General features: G+C 39.0%; 3 non-coding genes across 3 annotated transcripts; all 3 read left to right on the top strand.

Annotated features, from left to right (window-relative positions):
• On the top strand, positions 1–73 carry Trnav-aac (transfer RNA valine (anticodon AAC)). Its single transcript has one exon. It is a non-coding gene; the product is annotated as a tRNA-Val (tRNA).
• Positions 74–11919: 11846 nt separating this feature from the next.
• Trnav-aac (transfer RNA valine (anticodon AAC)) lies at positions 11920–11992 on the top strand. Its single transcript has one exon. It is a non-coding gene; the product is annotated as a tRNA-Val (tRNA).
• A 1356-nt stretch (positions 11993–13348) lies between these two features.
• Trnav-aac (transfer RNA valine (anticodon AAC)) lies at positions 13349–13421 on the top strand. Its single transcript has one exon. It is a non-coding gene; the product is annotated as a tRNA-Val (tRNA).
• The last annotated feature ends 8570 nt before the right edge of the window (positions 13422–21991 follow it).

Raw genomic sequence — 21991 nt, 5'->3', positions numbered from 1 at the left:
GTTTCCGTGGTGTAGTGGTTATCACATCCGCCTAACACGCGGAAGGCCCCCGGTTCGATCCCGGGCGGAAACAGATGAGTATTTTTTTCCTAACGAAGAAAGCCGGCAATCGTTTTGCAAGTGCAAAAAAGCCCTTATCAGTCATGTCTTTAGCCTAAATCTTAAAATGCGCTTTGTGAAATGTTATGTTTGGTCAATATGTATGTAAATATGGTTGTACGCAGTAGAAAAGTGAACTCTAAGGACCGCAGATATGGAGGCATTTGAAATGTGGCTCTTCATACAAATATTGAAAATTCTCGGCTATAACCGTTAAAGCTATTTGGGTCGATTTTATTCTGTTCACTTAGGGGAAACCAACGCCAATTAAGAACACCATATCTCAGTCCTCGAAGACATTTTAGTATGAACAAATTTCTTCATTTAAAAATTAACAATCACAAAGTTGCGAGACCATCTCCAGGTGGTGAAAGCCTGTGTCTGTTACGCTCATTTTATGTAGATTAAAAATGTTTTTTTTTTTAATATTTTTAAATTATTTTAAATTTAAGTCATACCATTTTCAAAGGAGTAACGAGAATTTTGAAAATTTCTTTATACCTATAAATTATTATTTAAATTAGCTAAATCATTGCATTGGTCACGAAATATATTTAAGTATACTGAAATATGCATAAAATGTATTTTTGGTTCACGATTGCTTTGCCACATTTATAAAGCTCAATTGAGAAAAATGTGTGTCTACATCTGTGTTCACAATAAGAGCAGCGTGACATATTGCAAAGGTTCGATTACTTAAATATTTTTTATATACCTACTTATATATATTTTTTTAAATATTGGGTATGGGAATAAGTTTCCGACCTTTCTTTGCCAAAGTTTGGAATTATTTAAACAATTAAATAATGATAAAAAAGGATATTATGTGAAGTATGTGCCATTGAAAGCTACAACTTTACTCCATCTTTCAGGCAGCATACTGATTCCTCTGACGAAAAATTCGAGTGCTTTTGACTTGATCCATTCATTGAGCCAGTTTGCGATGCTCTCGTAGTAAGTGAACCGCTCTCCAATAAGGGCTGACTGCATTGATCGGGACAGATGGTAGTCCGAAGGTGCAATGTCTGGGGAATACCTGCAATGTCTACTGTCCCATTCCGGTCGCTTTTCTTTGAGAGTTCGATTCAAACGCATTAGCTGCAGTCGGTAACGATCGCCAGTGATGGTTTCAGATGGTTGAAGGAGTTCAAAATGGATGGCACCGTTCTGATTCCACCAGATGTACAACATAAATCAATTTTTTGAAGCATGAATCAATTTTTTCGCTGTGGATGGACCAGGTTCACCAGGCAGGCTCTAACATTTTGGACGCTTAGGGTTATCTTAAGGGGTTACATGGGTTTCGTGGGTTCAAAAAATCGATTTTTTTTTGTTTTGCTTTATTAATTTCTATAACATCTCAAGAATATTATCCTAAATTTTCAAGTCGATCCGAATAATAGTTTCGGAGATATAGCCTTTGGAAGGTGTGCGCTCCAAGCCACTTTTATTGTTACTCAAAACTTTAAACGCGTTTTTCTCGGAACCGTGTCTTCAAAGTCGGTTGTCAAATGTTCTCGAAAACTACTCAACCGATCTTGATGAACTTTTACACGGGTGTTCGAGTAGCAATTTGCTCGAAGGATTTTATCTTTTTTCAATTACAACTATTTAAAAAAAAAAACAAAATGTCAAGCAAATTTGACCGAAACTTTCATTTTTTTGGAAAAATGCGGCCAAAATTTGAATTTTTACTTTTTTTCTTTCCTTCGCTCAAGCACGAGCTTATGGTCTTAACTAAAACACTTATTCTTATTTTTTTCATTTTAAATGATCCGGTCAGGAGTTATGCTGACAACGCGGACGCACCTTTTTGTTCGAGGGGTTACCGGAAAGGACGTCACAATGGAAGAGTTTTAATTTTTTTTTTTGAAAATTTCAGAAATTATTCTTTAAATATGTATCTATAAGACAGAAAAACGTTTGAATTAAATAAATAATTTTTTGCATAGAAAAAAAATATTGAAAATAGGCCTTTTTTACTCGAAGAAACCCATGTAACCCCTTAATAGATCCATTTTTCATCGCCAGTGACGATGTGATGCAGAAAACCTTTTCTTTTCTGCTGTTCAAGAAGCATCTCACGCGTCACTAAACGCCTCTCGATATCCCTCTCCTTGATGCGGCACCCAGTTACCTACTTTCTGGACCATTTCCCTCGCTCACAAACGTTTACCTACGGTTGATCTCTCAAAATCCAACACTTTAGACATATCATCAAGGGTTCGACATGCGCCTTAATTCAATAATTGTTATAGTTGAACCGATTTTTTTCGGTGCCTTTTCGCGATCTTTATCTCTCGCTTCGCAATTGCCACTTCAGAAGCGTCGAAACCACTCTTTACAAGTTCTATTTGATTGAGTGTGATTACTGTAAATATTGTTCAATATACAACACGTTTCAGCTGCACTTTTCTATAAAAGGTAGTAATGATGAAAGAAGTTCAACGGTGTCAAATCACATGATCTTGGCGGCCAATTGACATCGCCGCGACGTGAGATTATTCGGCCATCAAATTTTTCGCCCAAAAGAGCCATTGTCTCGTTAGCTATGTGACAAGTGGCACCATCCTGTTGAAACCACATATCGTCCACATCCATATCTTCCAATGCGGGCCATAAAAAGTTCGTTATCATCTCACGATAGCGAACACTATTCACAGTAACTGCCTGACCGACCTCTTTGGAAAAAATACGGCCCAATGATGCCGCCGGCCCATAAACCGCACCAAGCAGTCACTCTTTGTGGGTGCATTGGTTTTTCGGCAATCACTCTTGGATTATCATTCGCCAAATACGTCAATTCTGCTTATTTACGAATCTACTGAGGTGAAAATGGGCCTCTTCACTGAAGATGATTTTCTTCGAACGCCCGTTTTGATTTGAACGCCCGTTTCCATAATAAGCCTGAATAACTTTAGCGCGTTGCTCGATTGTGTATCTTTCCATGGTTCAAATTGAGTTAGTCTGAAATTGAAAAATGTTAAATGAAACGCAGAAAAAAACTTGACGTATAGGTGTGGTTCACATTCAACATCGGCCCTTTAAATTTAACAACCCTTTACAATAAAAACCATATAATTTAAAGTTTGATTTTCGTCTGAATTTGGTTTTATATTTTTTTAAATATATTTTTTATTTATTTCTTCATAAAAATATTATTTATATTGCAGCAAAAACCAAATAGCTTAAAGATTGAAACGTCAACAAATTTTCATCTGCATCTCAAACTTTTTCATCAGTACTTTTGTAAAAATTCTGGGTATAAAGTTTTATAGCTTATTTGATTTTGGTATAATATTGTGCCAGTTTGGAGTGGCTCAAAATTTGCATTGATTTTTTCATTTTCATTTTTTTTGCTGATGGTTCCATAGTGAATGCTTGAATTTTTTATATAGCGAAAATGAAAAAGACCGCCAGCAAAAAACATTGTCAAAAATCAACGCGAATTTTGAGCCAGTTGAAAGATATCCAATATTGTAATAAAATTCAATGGGCTATAAAACTGCATACTCGAAACTGCATACTTAGAAATTCTGATTAAAAAGTTTGACACATTGACGAAAATTTATAGAATTTTTCCAAATTTTGTACAAGGTTACAAACTTTAATTTATATGGTTTTTATAATAGTATAAGCAATACTTTTATGAAATAAAAAAAATAAATAAATAAAAAATAAAAACTTTGCACTATGTCGCGCTGTTATTATTGGGAACACCGGTGTATGAACGCATTACGAATAGGTGGGCAAACTTTGTTGTACGTCAAACTTCATATGCACGTGCACTTTCATTTGAATTAACATACATATATTATATAAATATGTGTATATATGTACTTGCATATGCAAATGAATTAAATTTATGAATATATATTATATATATCAGTCAAATAAAATTTGGCATATTTTGTAGGACAATACAGAAAAAGAATGAAATTTTGAATGTGAAAAATAAATATAAAAAAAATAGTGGTAATTTTTCTTGGTATTGCATTTTTTTAACACATTGAAAACACAGCTTTCTCAATTTGTCCTTAGGGAGGGTTATGCACCTTCTTTGATTATACACCCACCAGTAAGGACTTCGCTTGGCGTAGCTTCATAATTTGGTGCCAGCTCATGTCTCTCAGCCTTAGCTCTCCACTTCATAACTTCTTACTGATTGTGTGTTGTCCCATAGCAATGAAGGGGGCTCGAGTCGTATTAATAACGAGAACGATTGATTCAACGATTTGCGCCTACAAATTTTATATCAGTGTCTATATTCTCTTTAGTCAAAGTCATGTGGTTCATGATTTTCGAGACATTTTTAGCATTTCTGTACTTTCCAACTTCTAAGACTTACTTAGAGTTAAATGAAATACCGGCTGGTATCCATATTCTACTTGCTTTGTAGTCAAATATGCAAAAAAATTTGTCTCGGCATGTCATACATTTTCGTGCTGAGTTGCCTGTCTCCCATCGGACGCGTTCTCAGGTGGCGGATTGGGGTGTGCTCTGTAGATGTGCACTGGAGGTGTAAAATAAAATAGCACTCCCGGACCAAAACAAGCAAAACACCTTATTGGAGGTGCTGATAGCATTCAATCACCAAGCTAGGGCAAGCAGGCTAGCAACCCACTTAGTGATATTTATTTGCTAATGAATCATCAACTACATTGCCTTGGATAACAAAAGCAAACCAATCGTCAACGGCTTTTGGCTATCGACCTAAGATCGAATTCTGGAGTATCAAAACCTTGAGAGGTGCTGACAAAACCACCAACATGAACTCGAGATTTCGAGTCGCTATGGAATTACCATCCTTGGCTTAAGTGGAATAAGGTGAAATGGTTCTGGTGAATTCTCCTCTCCTAATGGACTGTCTTTCTGAACTTTCGAAAAATGCCTAGAAATGTATTTCTTTAAACTAGTCTCTTTGTGTATCCAAATGAACGTACAAATATGAATGGAACAGGTTTCAAACGTTAAATATCAAAGTCTCGTCTGTTTTATCAAAAATCAATGAAGTCCTTAGGCCCTCTCGTTTGAGTTGGAAACAAGTTCCAAGTGCATACCTATAGTCTAAAAACAATCCCTCTCTGGTACGGGAACTCAAAATTTCACACTGCCTGATTATTACAGCTTAGTCGCCGCTTGCACACGCATTCTTTGCTTGCTTCAAACACCGCCTGATTATTCATAAATCACTCAGACACATACCTGCATTTGTATGTACGAATATTTACAATTCTAAAAATTTTTCTCATGAGCGATGGCTTTTAATTACCTAAGTGGCTAAGCTGCTCAATAAACGGACTGAAATTGCAGTTAATGAAAAATTATTTTTAGTACGAATAGCAAAGCCGAAGGTTTTTTTTTTTGATGAACTTGAATTTATAGACAGATATGTACCTTTATGTGGCAGTCATGCTGCTCACAACGCCAACGCATGCATACAGAATGCAATAAAAGTGTGCGTATTGTGTTTACCACTTGACATTTTTCAACAACAACAAAGTACCAGTGCAGCTGAGTTGGTTTTATTGGGTGAAATGTTTTCGTAACAAAGATAATTTCGAATAGGGGTAAGCAAGTATAATTGTATGTGTACCTATACCGATGTAAAGGGTGGTCCACATACAAGTTTCTTTTTAAGTTATAGATTGTTTTCGCACGTTATTTTTTTTTATTCCTTGGTAATACAAGGTGAAGTCCAAAATAAACAAGGCTGAGCTAAAATACAAACGACGACAGGAGCTTTGTTCTGATAACTTTGAGTTTATTTATTCAAAATAGTCCCCTTTGGCCTCGATAGTGTTTTGCGCGATCTAAAAGCTTTTTGAAAAAACGAAAAAAAAGTGTTTCAGGTCATTGACCGGAATGTCCTTCAGGATATCGGTACAAGCCGTTTGGATGGCCTTTGCGGACGCAAAACGTTTTCCTGTCATGGCCAAATACAATTTTCCGAATAGGTAGAAGTGACAAGGAGCCACATCAGGCGAATACGGTGAGTTATTGATGGTTAAAATACGATTTCTAGTCAAAAAATTAGTCACAAATGTGGATCGATGAGATGATGTATTATCATGTAATAAGCGCCAGCTTCCTCCTTCGCGGTATTCAGAGTGAATTCGACGAATGCGATGCAACAAACGCTTCAAAACGCCAAGATAGAAAATCGCATTGACAGGTTGGCCCGTTGGCACGAACTCCTTGTGGACATTTCCCTTAGAATCGAAAAAACAAATTAGCATCGAGTTGATTTTTGACTTCTCCAAACGCGGGTGGCGAGTTGTCTGTGGTCTTCCATTCGACACTTTGACGCTTAGTTTCAGGTTCATGTGGGAAACCATACGTTTTATCACCAGTTAAAATGTTTTAAAGGAAGTTCTCGTCTTTTTTCGCCTCTTTAATGAGGTCTTTCGAATGTTGAATTCTGAGGGGTTTCTGGTCCTCAGTTAACTTGTGCGGAATGAAACGTGCACAGACCTACCGTACGCCCAAATGATCAGTTAAAATGCAATAAATCGGTGTTTTATAGATACTCAACTCCGATTCCATGAATTTCAACAATGATTTCGGTTCACTTTTGATAAATTTACGAACAATTCCGATGGAGTTTTTGGTGATTACTGATTTTCCCCGGCTCGTATGCTCATTGTCATTTATGTCCTCACAACCATCGCTGAAACGTGTAAACCATTCATGAACTCTGGCACGAGGTAGACAATCATTGCCATAAACTTTTTCCATCAATTCAAATGTTTCGGTAAATGTTTCACTGATTTTAAAACAAAATTTGAGAATACGTCTTTGTTCGAAACTCATTTTTGTACCGATGGCACAAACATACTGACACTTTGGACGCAAAAACTTCGAACCAAATGTCACCAAGTTTTCATTGGAATTCAGCTAGGGATGTAACTTCCAACGCACTAACTCATTAAAAAGATGACGGCATCAAAAACATTTTTATGACGCCAGTTTTTTTGTTTTTGACTTCACCTTGTCTATACTCTTAGGCGGCATTTTAAAAAAGAATTTAGAACTACTATAAAAGCTATACAATACTATAAAAAAACATCTTTCTACACATATTATCGCTCTTAGTCGGAACATAGAGTGGAAACAAAGCTTCTTCATCGATTTCTGTCAGCCGCTAAATGTCTGATTTCGTTCCAGGTGGCAGTGGAAGATTTCTCATGGAAGATTGTGCGCATCCAAGCTTTTCGTGGGTGAAAGCGCCGGCTTCCTTGTGGTTTCCATTGAAAATCAATTTTTGCAACATTGTCGTCTTCTCTACGGAGAGTACGATTATGTCCAATCCAATTCAATTTTTGTCTTTTAATTTCGTAACTAAGCGGACAGCTATTAGTCAGCGAGAGAAGGCCACCATTGGTGATTGTTCTTCGCCAAAACACACGGTATACCATATAATCGTAAGACATTTGTTGACAAACGTTTTAACGCTTCTGCTTATGTACTCACAGACAAGCCGGCAGGTCTCTGATCTATATAAGAGGACCGATTTTACGATAGATTGTTTTAACAGTGAATTAACTCCTTATTGAATTCTTACGTAGTAGCGCCATTTTTGGGGAATTTTTTTGGATACTTCATTTAATTTCGCTTTTATTTCATCAAGATGGCTCGCTAGGCCTCACACTGCATGAAGTAATCCATCTTCCTGAACTAGGTTCGACATCATGTCTTCAGGAATAGAATTGAGCATGGTTTGTCCCATCGTTTGAAGAATTATTCCGCAAAGTTCCAAGGGAAGCGATTAGCAAAACTGCAGGGTTTAGTTTGCTTGTAATGTGAAAAGTAAAGTAACAGCGCTTGAACTTTTTTTTTGAATAAAACACAAACGGTTTGACTTTTTTAACTAATTTTTTTTTATTATCGAGTTTGAACATATAAATTTAAGTATGAAATTCGATTTCTTTTGCATGACCACCGCGTGCACGTTTTACGAAGTCCAATCATTGAACCCAATTTTCGACCACTCTTTTGCATAAATCGGCCGAAATTCCAGCAATTTCGCGTTCAATATTGGCTCTGAGCTCACAAATCGTGGCCGGCTTGTTACTGTAAACCAATGACTTCACATAATCCCAAAGAAAATAGTCTAGAGGCGTCAAATCACACGAGCGCGGCGGCCATTCGACCGGTCCATTTCTGGAAATAATGCGCTCATCGAACTTACTCTTCAACAAATCAATTGTAGCGTGTGCTGTGTGGCTTGTGGCCCCATCCTGTTGAAACTACATGTCGTCTAAGTCCATACCATTCAATTGCGGCCAAAAATAATCGTTTATCATGTCGCGGTATCGAGTTTTTCGGCAATCTCTCTTGGATTATCTTTCGCCCAAATGCGGAAATTCTGCTTATTGACGAATCCACTGAGGTGAAAATGTACCTCATCACTGAAGATGAAGGGCGCGATATGCATTTTGATTTGAATGCCCGTTTTCATAATAAGCCTGAATAACTTTAACGCGTTGCTCAAGTGTGTAGCGTTCCATGATGAAATGTATGCTAATGAAGTTTACAAATGACAAGCGAAAAATAAAAAATATTGCCTCGTTCGCCCTCCCTATCGTAAAAAAGTTGAAGCGCACCTATTGCAAAACGCCTTACATATCCTGCCGCAGAATGGCCTACAGTCACTGGTTGGTAATATTCATTTCAGCAGATAGTTCTTTGTCGACACAACATTAATTGCGTTTTGCATCTGATCTGAGTTTTCATTGTAAGATTTTCGAGCAACTAACCCGCGTTTCGATAGAAAGCTTACGTGTGCTCTGAAGCTCCCTCCCTACGAAAATTACCGACTCCAGTATGTTTCACAAGCCTCCAATATGAATCTTATCATTTGAATGGTCCAGTATTATAAAACCTAAATAGCCGCTGAAGACTGCAGTATCCAAATGGGTTGGTGACTAACATTCGGTAGTACCAAAGTTCAAAACCCCGGACAGGGCATGAATACCATTTTCGCCCCACGGCAGACAATGGGAAACCTCCGAGTGTATTTTCCGCCATGACAAAACTCCTCATAACAAACCATTTGCCGCAGACGACATAAAGCAGTAGGGGCCTGTATTTTTGGAAAAATATCAAGACGCGTATCGCAAATAGGAGTACGCATATCGCCCTTTTGTAAGTAAAAATAATTGATTTATAATTATATTATAACGCGCCTTGCTGCCAATCTATATATTTCAACTTATGGTAAACCTAATGTCAAAGCTAATACCGGCCAAGTCATTCGTCAGAAAGTGGTAGAAGTAATTGACAATATCTTAACCACCACCACCTTGGGGTGATATGGTTTGCTATCCATTTGGCCGCATGACAGTAATTTTTTTTTTTTTTTTTGAATAGAGGATATATTTTTGAAGGCGACTTACTCAAGAAAAGGTTTAAGTCAAAAGGTTGTGCATGGCATAAACGTGAGTTCTACTTATCTGCGTAACAGCCACATGAGTAAAGTTGTATTTTTTGTTTCATTTGCTTCTTGTTTCTTCATATTATTTCATAGCCAAAAAAAAATAATTTGTATTTAGACCACCCTTTATGCGAAACTGAGTGTCCTTTAGCAAACGATAAACCATTTGAAAGTAATAAAAGTTCTGAATTTAGCGCGATTTGCACACAAACCCATATCTACAAACACACATACATGAAAAACAGCAACAGAAATCAGCATAGAAAATTTTAATGCTAAAAATCGATTAACAATTACGCAAAACGGCTTACTGGCCAGGAGCTTTAAGCGAATGTGTGGTTACAAAAATAAATTTTATAACAGTTTTTAATTGTTATTAGTTGTTATGTCCACGACTAAGTATTTAAGATACTCCGTACTCCATAAGTGACGCAACAACTAGGTATGCATCGAAAAAAGTTAGTCAGCAAATGAGCATCGCAAAGCTAAATAAAAAGCGTACGGAATCGGCGCGCGCGTTGATGCAGATGAAGCAGTCCAATTACAGCAGGCCTTCTGGATTTCGAATTATTTGAGACATTCGATTATGTAAAGTGAATTAAATGCACGCAAAAGCATAAATCCACTCTCCCATATTTGCTTCTAGCCATCAGGTGGCCAGACGCGGCAGATTTCACGGTTGCAATTACAAGCCACATTGAATGAGTCGTCGACGCTCTGGCTTCCACGTACGTAGAGACGTACAAATATTTGGAAATACTTTGAGTGAATGTTGTAAGTCTTTTCAGAAGTTTATGCGATAGCGCAAAAGTTTGCAGGTGGATAATGACTGGTCATTTATGGTAACAGGCGATCGTGCGCCGCTCTACTCTGAGATGCAACGCGTGCGTCGTGTATGCTAATGTCGAGCGACTGCCATCAATGTTGCAACATGTTTGTGATGCTACTATGTTGCAACTCACATTTGAATATGGAAATTGTATATTATTTTTATTTTAATATAATAAATTATATTGAAAGAGGTCGCTTCTTATGTGTCTGATGGGTTAGAAAATTACTATTTTTTATTTGTATAAAAAGCTTTATTAGGGAAAGAATTTTAGCTTTGGAGTTGTGTGGTTCTGCTGCACTTTTCTCGAGAATTTTCTTATTACAGCTAATGTAAGGTGGCGGAAATATATCAATCATTTTTTTTGACGTGATAACGTCTTATAATTCGATGTAGCCGGCTGCACGCACCAAAAAATGCGTCGTTACCTTGCTTGAACTGCAAGCGAGAGTGCGCAACGAACGACAAAGAGGCACAATCGGCCCCCGCGTTCAGCAATGTTCGACATCTGGCTCTCTCCTACTTGAGTGAGCATATATATGTGTGTATATGCGCATATGTTTACATATATAAATTCACATATTCGTATTTGCATATGCCTTCTTCCTGTGTGCATGGTAATGAACCATTTCTCTGTTGAGAATAGGACTATGATAGAAAAAGTAGGAAATGAAAGGGAGTGTTTCGAGTGTAATGTGTCTTGAAAAAGGCAAATCACATCATCGATTGCCTTAGTGTTGTTGACTTATTAACGCCTGATGCCCAATCAAAATTGAATATATCTTTCATGAATTTGATAAATGTTTCGTCATTTTTCACGTTTGTGTGAATGTAACTTGACCTATTCCATTGCGATTCCATTTACCTCCTTCTCTATATCCATACAAAATATTTATCAAACAAATAAAATGAAAATTTTCTTTTGAAAAATGCAACCAATTCAATCAGTATTTTCTTATGACGTTGTCACGTTAAACTATCGTCAGTACACTGACTTTACAGACAACCTCTTTTTTTTTAATAAATACTAAATGAGAAAACGTTTTTGAATGATGGAAATTGGTCTTTATTTAGACCTTTACGCGCTCCATTGCTTGTCCCTTCGTATGCTCCAGCTGTCTAGTTCATAAGTGTCAAATATGACTGACGTACGACGCGATTTTCAAATATTCCGATAGGGTGATTAATTTTGCGTCACCTTGTATATGCACATATTCTTCAAAAACGGCACAACTCAACATGTTTTGCTTACCCGAAAGCTTAAAAAAAATCAAAACAGTTTGATGTAGTAAATTAAGAGGAAAAATGTATGCCAAAAATCGAGTTGATCTATTTTTAGGTTATCGAAATACGTAGTACGAATAACAAAAATACAAAACTTGATTTTGAACTTACGTCTCTTTTGAAGAATATGTATCATACGATGGGTGTACATATGTATGGGCATGTGAATCTTTACTGCATATTTTGCTAGTCCTTGGCACATTACTTTGCCTTTTATTTATCTTGCTCTACATGATTTCAAAGCTTTTTGATCTCTTTAGAACAAATAACTGTTTCCGTGGTGTAGTGGTTATCACATCCGCCTAACACGCGGAAGGCCCCCGGTTCGATCCCGGGCGGAAACAGACTTCAGCCTTTTTTGGCACACAAAACCATTCCTTTTACTACGTCTGTGTTCAAAATAATAGGAACGAGACGAATTACGAAGTTTATAAATTTTTTGTGTTTATTTTTTTTTTTTTAATAATTATATAAAAGTATAGCGCTTTCTACAACAACAACTATATAACTCGAGTTCCAAACTTTGTGCAATATACAGAAAAAATTTATTAAATTAAGAAATTTGTCCATCAAAATGTTAAACTTTTGATTCAGAATTTTTAGCGAAATTCTAGATATACAGTTTTATTGCCTATTTAATTTTGGTATAATAAAATGCAAGCTTGAAGTTGCTCAAAAAGCGCGTTGCTTTGTGACAAATTCTTTTGCATGCGATGTTGCGAATTTTCTTCAATATTTTCTTTTCATAAAGTCACGAGTTTTGACTGACTTCAAACCTGCAGTTTTTTATACTAAAATTTATTGAATTATACATTGGCATCACCGGAGCTCGTAAAACTTGGCCAAGTGCTGCCCTGAATGTCCTTTTGCACTTATTCCCCACCGAATTTTACGTTATTTCCATCGCAGCTCAAAGTGCAATCAGGTAAAAGAGGCTAGCCTCTGGAGGCAATCTCTCTTAAAGGACATGGTAGCATTTTCAGGCAGTTAACTCCGTATTTATCCGAACTTTGAACAGATCTTTCTATCTGCAAACTGGAGTTTAAGGATCCCGCTGGGGCAACCTTTCGAAATAGGCAGGATTGAATCGAGCGTAAAATCTGCACCGAAGCTTGCACCTCTGTGTTCACTGACGGTTCCACGATGGAAGCGGCAGTCAGAACAGGGGTTTTCTCTAAATCAGCCAATTTATATATCTCCTTTAAACTGGCGAACTCTGCTAGTGTTTTTCAAGCAGAAGACTTTGCGAAGCGCAATGGCCTTACAGTATCACTTAACTATCCAAATATCTTTAAAACAAATTACTTATTGTTAATATAGACAGGTAATATTTTTTGGAAGCAATAAAAAAAATTCTGTTAAAATATTTTTCAATGTTTTATGAAAACTTGTCGTATTTTTATAAATTTTGTACAAAGTTTGAAACTTTTATAATTTGATTTTTGTTTTTGTATAATAAACTATACTTTTTTCAAGTAGTGAGTATTAAAAAAATATATACAATATCAAAAAAAATATCGTGTTTCTAATTAGTTGCACGCAACTGTGTGTATGTACATATGTGCTACTAATATTCCCTTTCCTCTTTTTTATTTCCCTTTTATTTGCTAGTGGCATTTCGTGATTTTTGTTTAAACAATTTTTATAGAGAAATCAATACACAAAATTTTTAAACCTACCAGTTTGGCATTAAAGAAACTGTTTCCGTGGTGTAGTGGTTATCACATCCGCCTAACACGCGGAAGGCCCCCGGTTCGATCCCGGGCGGAAACAGATGATAAACTTTTTTAATAAAAAAATATTAGTTATCAGTCAATCGATATAAAAAATTACATTTGAGTATTTGTTTAAACATAAAAATTAGCCAAAAATCACACAAATTAATAAATTAGTTAATTCAGCATAATTTAATTAACCTTCGGAAGACACACTAAGGTGTGTGAGCCACCGCACAAAGGGTTTTGATGGGTTGTGGTTTATCTATTAGGTGCGCAACTAAGTTCTCGCTGTTTTTTTGCTGAACATACAACTTTATTCTGAAAAAATGGTTACAAGTGAATCATTGAAAGTATTGCCCATCGCTGGCTACTACTTTTCCCCATCTATCTGGAGATCTCGCATACCGTCGCGGTAAAACTGTTCATCTATTGAGTCTATCCACGGATCAAGCCATTTTTTGATGTCTTCATATGAATGGAACTGCTGGTCAGGTAGACCATGTGCCATTGATCGAAGCAGGTGATAATCGGACGGCGCAATATCTGGAGAATATGGCGGATGCGGTAGGATTTCCCATTTCAGTGTTTCCAGGTAGGTTTTAAAGGGTTTGGCAACGTGAGGCCGAGCGTTGTCATGCTGTAAAATCACTTTTTCATGCCTCTCCGCGTATTACGGCCGCTTCTCGCACAGTTGAAGTCGATACCGATCCCCAGTGATGATGGTTTCGTTTGGTTTTAACAGTTCATAATAAATAACACCAACTTGTTCCCACCAAATACATAGCATAACCTTCGCAGCGTGAATATTCGGCCGAGGCGACGACGTAGAAGCATGACCGGGCAGTCGCCATGACTTTCTTTTCTTTGGATTGCTGTAATGAATTCTTTTTTCATCACCCGTCACAACGCGATGAAGAAAACTCTTCTTTTTTTGCCGCTGCAGCGGTTGTTCGCAGGCGAAAAAACGACGTTTAACATCCCTTGGTTTGAACTCATAAGGAGCCCAAGTTCTCTGTTTCTGAATCATTCCCAAAGCATGCAATCGCTTGGAAATGGATTGGCGGGTAACTCCTAATATTGAAGTAAGCTCTTCTTGCGTTTGACACTGCTCCTCATTGAGCAATGACTCCAATTCAGCGTCTTCGAAGGTTTTTGGCCTTCCTTCACACGGACGGTCGTCAACATTAAAATCGCTGTCTTTGAAGCGACGGAACCAATCTCTGCACGTTGTTTCACTTAAAGCAGCATCTCCACAAACTTTTTGTAGCTCTCGATGCGCTTCAGCCGCCATTTTTTTTTTTTTTTGAATGAAAGAGGAAAATCAACAATTCCCGCAAATGGCGATTATTCGGTACAAAATCAGACATTTTCACTAAATCAAAAGTATATGATGCCAAAACAAAATCACTAATGTGTCGAAGCAGTCTGTTTACCATATGTCTAAGCTTGGTTTATGACGTTTAGGTTATGTTAGAATCGACTAGCACACACTGCTGGCGGCATCTATTGACAAACAGTGGGAACTTAGTTGCGCACCTAATATTTCTAGTATCTGGGAATATACCGTTAGCTGTAGTTGGCAACGCGGAAGTCTTCAGTAATTGGTGGGCACCGATCGATTCCGGACGGAAACAGATGTATATTTTTAAAAGATCATTGACATATTAAAAATGTGTGAAAAATATTATATAAAACATGAGTTTGCTTGTGTGGTTATGTACATGGTAAAATATTGCTACAAATATCAGATCTATTCAAGCAATTTTTTTTTTTTTTTTTTTGATGCCATGTGATAGCCTTGCTCGTTTGCTGTGGGTTTTTGCAAGCCGATGTGCGTGGCATCAAATCAGCCTACAACTAAAAATTAATTATAGTTAAGACTATTACAATTTGGGAAGTGTTTATTTACCTCCAGGTATTTTATACTGCTCCACAAACCACTCCTTGCAGCCAGCCCATGACAAAGGGCTTTCCATTTCTTTCAGGACGTTGACATCACAAACTTTGAAACAGTGCTCAGGCACATACGAATCAAATAATCGCTGCCGGCACTGTGCCTGATACCCACCGGTGGCCAAAAGTGAAAGTGTGACTGCCAATTGTAGCACTAAAGACACCGCTTTGACGTCAGATTTTATTTAATTTATTTCCTGCAGAATAAATGCATTTATCTCATTTATAAACTTTTCCTTGCATATTCCTGAAACAGGCCTCTCGTTTCAGGAATATGCAAGGAAAAGTTTATAAATGAGCTAGAAAAATAAACCATATACGCTGTGTTTGGAAGCGCCAAAGGATTGCTCCTTTCGCTTAGCTGTATCCGCACTATTTTTTCAGCTCGTTTACTTTTACCAGAACTTTGACGAGACGGATTCATGGTTATATTTTATTTATACATATTTATTCAATTTAATTTTTTATTTTTCACGTCTATTGTGACCTAAAAATACGATCAAAAGCATTGTGGAACTTGAAGGCTATTGTGAAGTGAAAATAAATTACGATTCGTTTGTTTTAATGCCATCCATATGTGATAATTCGACCCCTGAACGCAGTGTGATTATAGTGTTAGGCTTACGCGATTTTGGCCGAGATTAACAAAGCGCGCCAGTCGTTTCTTTCTCGTGCTAACCGGCGCCAATTGGACACACCAAGTGAGGCCAAGTCCTTCTCCACTTGGCCTCTCCAACCCAGAGGAGGCCTTCCTCTTCCACCAGCTGGTACCGCTTCGAATACTTTCAAAGCCGGAACGTTTGTATCCATTCGAACGACATGACCCAGCCAACGAAGCCGCTGGATCTTTATTCGCTGCGCTATGTCTATGTCGTCGTAAAGCTCATACAGCTCATCGTTGCATCGTCTACGATATTCGCCGTTGCCAACGTGCAAAGGTCCAAAAATCTTACGCAGAATCTTTCTCTCGAGCACTCCAAGCGTCGCTTCCTCGGATGTTGTCATCGTCCAAGCTTCTGCGCCATACGTTAGGACGGGCATGATGAGAGTCTTGTAGAGTGTTAGTTTTGTTCGTCGAGAGAGGACTTTACTGCTCAATTGCCTACTTAGTCCAAAGTAGCACTTGTTGGCAAGAGAGATTCTACGTTGGATTTCAAGGCTGACATTGTTATCGGTGTTAATGCTGGTTCCTAAATACACGAAGTCTTTTACAACCTCAAAATTATAACTGTCAACAGTGACATGGGTGCCGATACGCGAGTGCGCCGACTGTTTGTTTGAAGACAGGAGGTACTTCGTTTTGTCCTCGTTCACCACCAAACCCATTCGCTTTGCCTCTTTATCCAGTTTGGAGAAGGCAGAACTAACAGCGCGGTTGTTAAGGCCGATGATGTCAATATCATCGGCATACGCCAGCAATTGTACGCTCTTATAAAAAATTGTGCCTGAGCGATTAAGTTCTGCGGCTCGTACGATGCTCTCCAACATCAGGTTAAAGAAGTCACACGACAGCGAGTCACCCTGTCTGCAACCTCGTTTGGTATCAAACGCCTCGGAGAGGTCCTTCCAAATTTAGCGTTGAGCAACGTCATCTTACATAGCCGTATTAGTTTTGCGGGGATACCAAATTCAGACATAGCGGCATACAGGTAACTCCTTTCCGTACTGTCGAATGCAGCTTTGAAGTCGACGAAAAGATGGTGTGTGTCGATTCTCCTTTCATGGGTCTTTTCCAAGTTTTGGCGTATTGTAAATATTTGGTCGATGGTAGGCTTTCCGGGTCTGAAGCCACACTGATAAGGTCCAATCAGTTGGTTGTCGGTGGGCTTCAGCCTTTCACACAATACGCTCGCTAGAACCTTATAGGCGATATTTAGAAGACTAATCCCACGGTAATTGGCACAAATTGCAGGATCGCCCTTCTTATGGATTGGGCAGAGCACACTTAAATTCCAATCGGCAGGCATGCTTTCATCCGACCATATTCTGCATAGGAGCTGATGCATGCACCTTACCAGCTCCTCGCCGCCATGTTTGAATAGCTCAGCCGGCAGTCCGTCGGCGCCCGCGGCTTTGTTGTTCTTTAGCCGTGATATTGCTATTCTCACCTCGTCATGGTCGGGTAACGGAACGACAATTCCGTCGTCAACGATTGGGGTATCGGGATCTTCACCTTCTCTATGACATGCGCAGCTGTCACCGTTTAACAGGTTCGAGAAGTGTTCCCTCCATAATTTAAGATTGCTCTGTACGTCAGTCACCAGATCGCCGTCTTTGTTCTTACAGGACAACGCTCCGGTCTTAAAACCTTCTGTAAGCCGCCGAACTTTCTGGTAAAATTTTCGGGCGTTGTTCCTATTGGCCAGCATCTCAAGCTCCTCGCACTCACGTATTTCGGCCTCTCGTTTCTTCTGTCGGATAATACGTCTCTCTTCCTTTTTCAGCTCTCTGTAGCGATCTCACATGGCTCGCGTTGCGCCCGATCGCAGCGTGGCTCTATAGGCGGCATCCTTTCCTTCTGCGGCAGCATGACATTCCTCGTCGTACCAATTGTTTTTTCGGGCTCGCCGGAATCCGATTTCTTCTTCGGCGGCGGTATGTAGGGAACGAGAAATGTTGCTCCATTGCTCGTGCATGCCGGTTTGTTGGGCAGTGCTCTCCGAGAGCAGGAGTGAGAGTCGAGTGGTGAATCTTCTGACTGTCTGTTGTGATTGCAGCTTTTCGATGTCAAACATTCTTTGCGTAGGTAGATGTACGTTTTTTGCTGCACAGAGGCGGGTGCGCAGCTTGGCTGCAACAAGATAATGATCCGAGTCGATGTTGGGTCCTCGGATCGTGCGTACATCTAATACACTAGAAGCGTGTCTTCCATCTATCACAACATGATCGATCTGGTTTCGCGTTTTTCGATCAGGAGACAGCCAGGTAGCTTGGTGTATCTTTTTATGCTGGAATCTGGTGCTGCAGACTACCATGTTTCGGGCCCCGGCGAAGTCAATCAGCCTCTGTCCGTTACCGGATGTTTCGTTGTGCCGGCTGAATTTTCCGACTGTGGGACCAAAAATTCCCTCCTTGCCCACCCTGGCGATGAAGTCGCCAAGCACGATTTTTATGTCGTGGCGGGGGCAGCGCTCATAGGAACGTTCCAAGCGCTCATAGAAGGAATCTTTGGTCGCATCTTTCTTCTCTTCCGTCGGGGCGTGGGCGCAAATTAACGAGATGTTAAGAAACCGCGCTTTGATGCGGATTATTGCGAGACGCTCGTCCACCGGAGTGAACGACAGTACTTGGCGGCGAAGTCTCTCTCCCACAACAAATCGGACACCGAATTTGCGCTCCTTTACATGGCTGCTGTAGTAGACGTCGCAAGGTCCTATGGTTTTCTTACCTTGCCCCGTCCATCGCATCACTTGGATGGCAGTGATGTTAGCCTTTACTCTCACGAGGACATCAACCAGCCGGGCAGAGGCACCTTCCCCATTAAGGGACCGGACATTCCAGGTGCATGCCCTCAAATCATATTCTTTATTTCGTTTGTAGGGGTCGTCATCAGTAAAGGCAGTTCTCATCCGAGGTTTTGCAATTCTTTTCATTGGGGGGATTTTTAAGTGGCGGGTCCCAAACCCAGCGCATAACCAGCTATCCTGGAATGTTTCGCCTTCTCACGTTAGCTCACTCCCGAACGGGTGTTCGGAAGCTACCCAGAAGATACGTGGGCTAATCCCGGCCGTTATGAGCTGCTTGAACCATATGTAGAAGAATCGTCCTGGCCACTCCCAAATGAATGGCGATCAGTAACTTTCCCCACTTGCGTGGACTTCTACACATGGAACCATCCTCCATTTCATAACTATAGGGTCTTCTAATAGGAATGGTTGCATCGATACTGGCAAAATATGGTACTCAAGTTGTTTTGGTGGCGCTTAACAAATCTTCTGTCTGCTATATTAAAAGAAGTTCCGAGATTCTTCTTAGGCTTAAACCTAAAACTTCGGCTCGGTTTCAGTTCGCCTTTGGCAAAAAAGAACCCAATTTTGGCCGAACATTTCTTTCATTTTTTTTTTTTACTGGTATCAATGTCCACATTTTGTTTTGAAAAACTTGCTTCGAAAACTCCATCTGCTGCTCCATGGAATGGAGCTAGTGACTAATCGCTCTGCACTTTTACTGGATTTTTAAAGGTCGTTGCCTTAATTTTGTTTCGGCCTTAAAAATCGATGTTGGTTCGTCCTCTAATTGTATTCAATCACTCCAATTGGTCAAATTTTGTTATGAAAGATGAGTATGGTGTCTCTTACAGGGGTAACGAAGCACGTTTAATTTGCCCTTAATTTCTTTACACTCTTTTGTGGAGCTCTCGATGTTGCAAGTCTACGCCAATAAGCCGTAATTGACCGATGCGCTCTAAGTCAGGCTCCTTTAAAGCTTATACACTTCGTCTAACGCTGTTCTAGTTTGTTAATCCCTTCCGAAAAATAGGATTTGTCCAAGTCTGGCATGTCTTTGAATAAAATCCTTTTCTCAAATTGAGGAACAAAGAGACGTGTGCGCAAAGTCTGGAGAATAGGGCGTATGTGAAACGAGTTGGTTCGCTATTTCCATTAATTTTGCCACCGGAACTGCTGAGGCGTGAGCTGGTGCGTTGTAGTAACGGAAAAGGAAAATCATTCGACTTCTCCAGCAGAGTCACTGAAAATTGACCTTCAAAGATCCGTGAAATACATATTTCATCGATGAAAACATGACGAATGATCCCGATCTATGGTAAAGCTTTTAACCGCGCCTCCCCCCAAAAGTGTGATGAATATCTTGACAATGGATTTTACGAACTACTTTTCATAACAGAAATACATTTAATACGTAATTTGTCGTTGCCTATTGAAGGACGACCGCTATTAGTCGAAACTTTTCCACTTCATTTGATGTTTCATGCCCACTGTATGCATGGCACCCAAGACTAATTGCATGTTAATCACGCACAAAACCATGCGACTGCTTTAGCCGCCAAATGGTGTGTTTAATTTTATTAAGGAAGGTAGAGTCATTAAAAGTGCAATTCGCGTATCAACCTCCAAACGCCCATAAATGAATCGTCTAATGAAAATGTCATAACATATCGTACTGTCATAAAAGATGTTTCAATAACGCAAAAAAAAACATTAATTGCACGTTGGCAGTTCGATGCTAACAGTCGGTGCAAACCACATCAAAAGCAATTAAATTGTGGATAGAAGAAGGTAAAAACTAAAAGAGACACCCACTAAGTACTTGAGAAAAGCAAGCACGCTCTCTCATACACTCATAAATACATATGCCGCTGGTAGAGAAATTTTGTGTTGTTCTGATACCGCTATGCTCTCGATAAATGACTCGTTACTTGTTGAAAGTATGGAAAAAGTGCCAATGCTACAAAGTTATCGGAGAGATGTGCTCGATATTTACTCGTATCGAACTCGTTCTAAAATTCACACAGAGAAACTGTTTTATAAAGGGTGGTTAAATTTCAAGGGCCGATGTTGAATGTGAACCACACCTAAACGTCAACGACACCGTTGGACTTCTCTCTTTGGGGTTATTTGAAAGAAAAGGTTTACGCCGATAAGCCAGCAACAATTCAAGAGCTAAAGGATGAGATAATTCAGCACATTAACGGCATACAACCTCAATTATGCCTCAGCGTCATCGAAAATTTGTACCATCGGATGGAGGTTCACCGCCGAGGCCGCGGCGACCATTTGGCCGTTATTTTGTTTCACGCGTAATTGAGCCATATCAATATTATCATAATAGAGAGAAATGACAATCATTTTTTAAAGAAACTGTATTTTATTCAAAATCAACATCGGCCCTTGAAACTTAACCACCCTTTAGAAAGTTGAAAATGTCCGTTTAAGATATTTCCATTCTTCTGGCGGGTTACCCTTCACGGCCGAGATTGGTGCCGCTATATATCTTAAAACAATATTTTTTTTTGCTCAAACTCGAATCCTTGTTCGCTCTCTCAAATCATCATCTAATCATATAGCTCCCGCAATATCATCTTTCGCAATAGCCTTACTACTACCTGAAGCATTAAGAACTTAAGCCATGATAAGCTCTCTAATTCTCTAATCTTTTCCACTGCTTTAGAATAAGCAACGAGAGAAGTGTATACGTTCGAATCTAAGTTGTAGCTGTATAGCAATGATACTGTCGAACTTTACTTGGCCGAATGGTTTTTCCAGCTCCGATGTATAAATATTGCCAAACGACTAAAGCATGTTCGTGCATTTTCACATTTCAAAAACAAATTCTTGAAAGAAAAAGAAGTAAATACTTACACCGCATACTCGACACCCACTTGAGTACTTATGTATGTACATGAAGGACTCGATTATAAAAGTTACTCCGTACTTTAACAAAGTTTAGAATATTTACTCAAAGTTACTCATATTCGAACACCACTAGAGGAATTTTGTAGTTTAAATTTAGTAGCTCAATCAATGCTAGGGAAAGCCGGTATTGTAGTAGCTTTTACCATAGCCACATTTACTTATCAATGCATAATATATTCTTGGCACCTGAAACTTTTCCACTTTGATTTATATGTAGTATTACACTTTTCTAAAACTGCAGATTGCTTTCAAAATAAAGGTTTAAGGATTATTTGAAAGAATTTTCATAGGTCTCATC

This window comes from Anastrepha obliqua, chromosome 5 (genome assembly GCF_027943255.1).
Source record: "Anastrepha obliqua isolate idAnaObli1 chromosome 5, idAnaObli1_1.0, whole genome shotgun sequence".
Classification (NCBI taxonomy): Eukaryota; Metazoa; Arthropoda; class Insecta; order Diptera; family Tephritidae; genus Anastrepha; species Anastrepha obliqua.
Note: the sequence above shows the minus strand (reverse complement) of the source record. Positions and strands in the feature narration are given on the sequence as shown.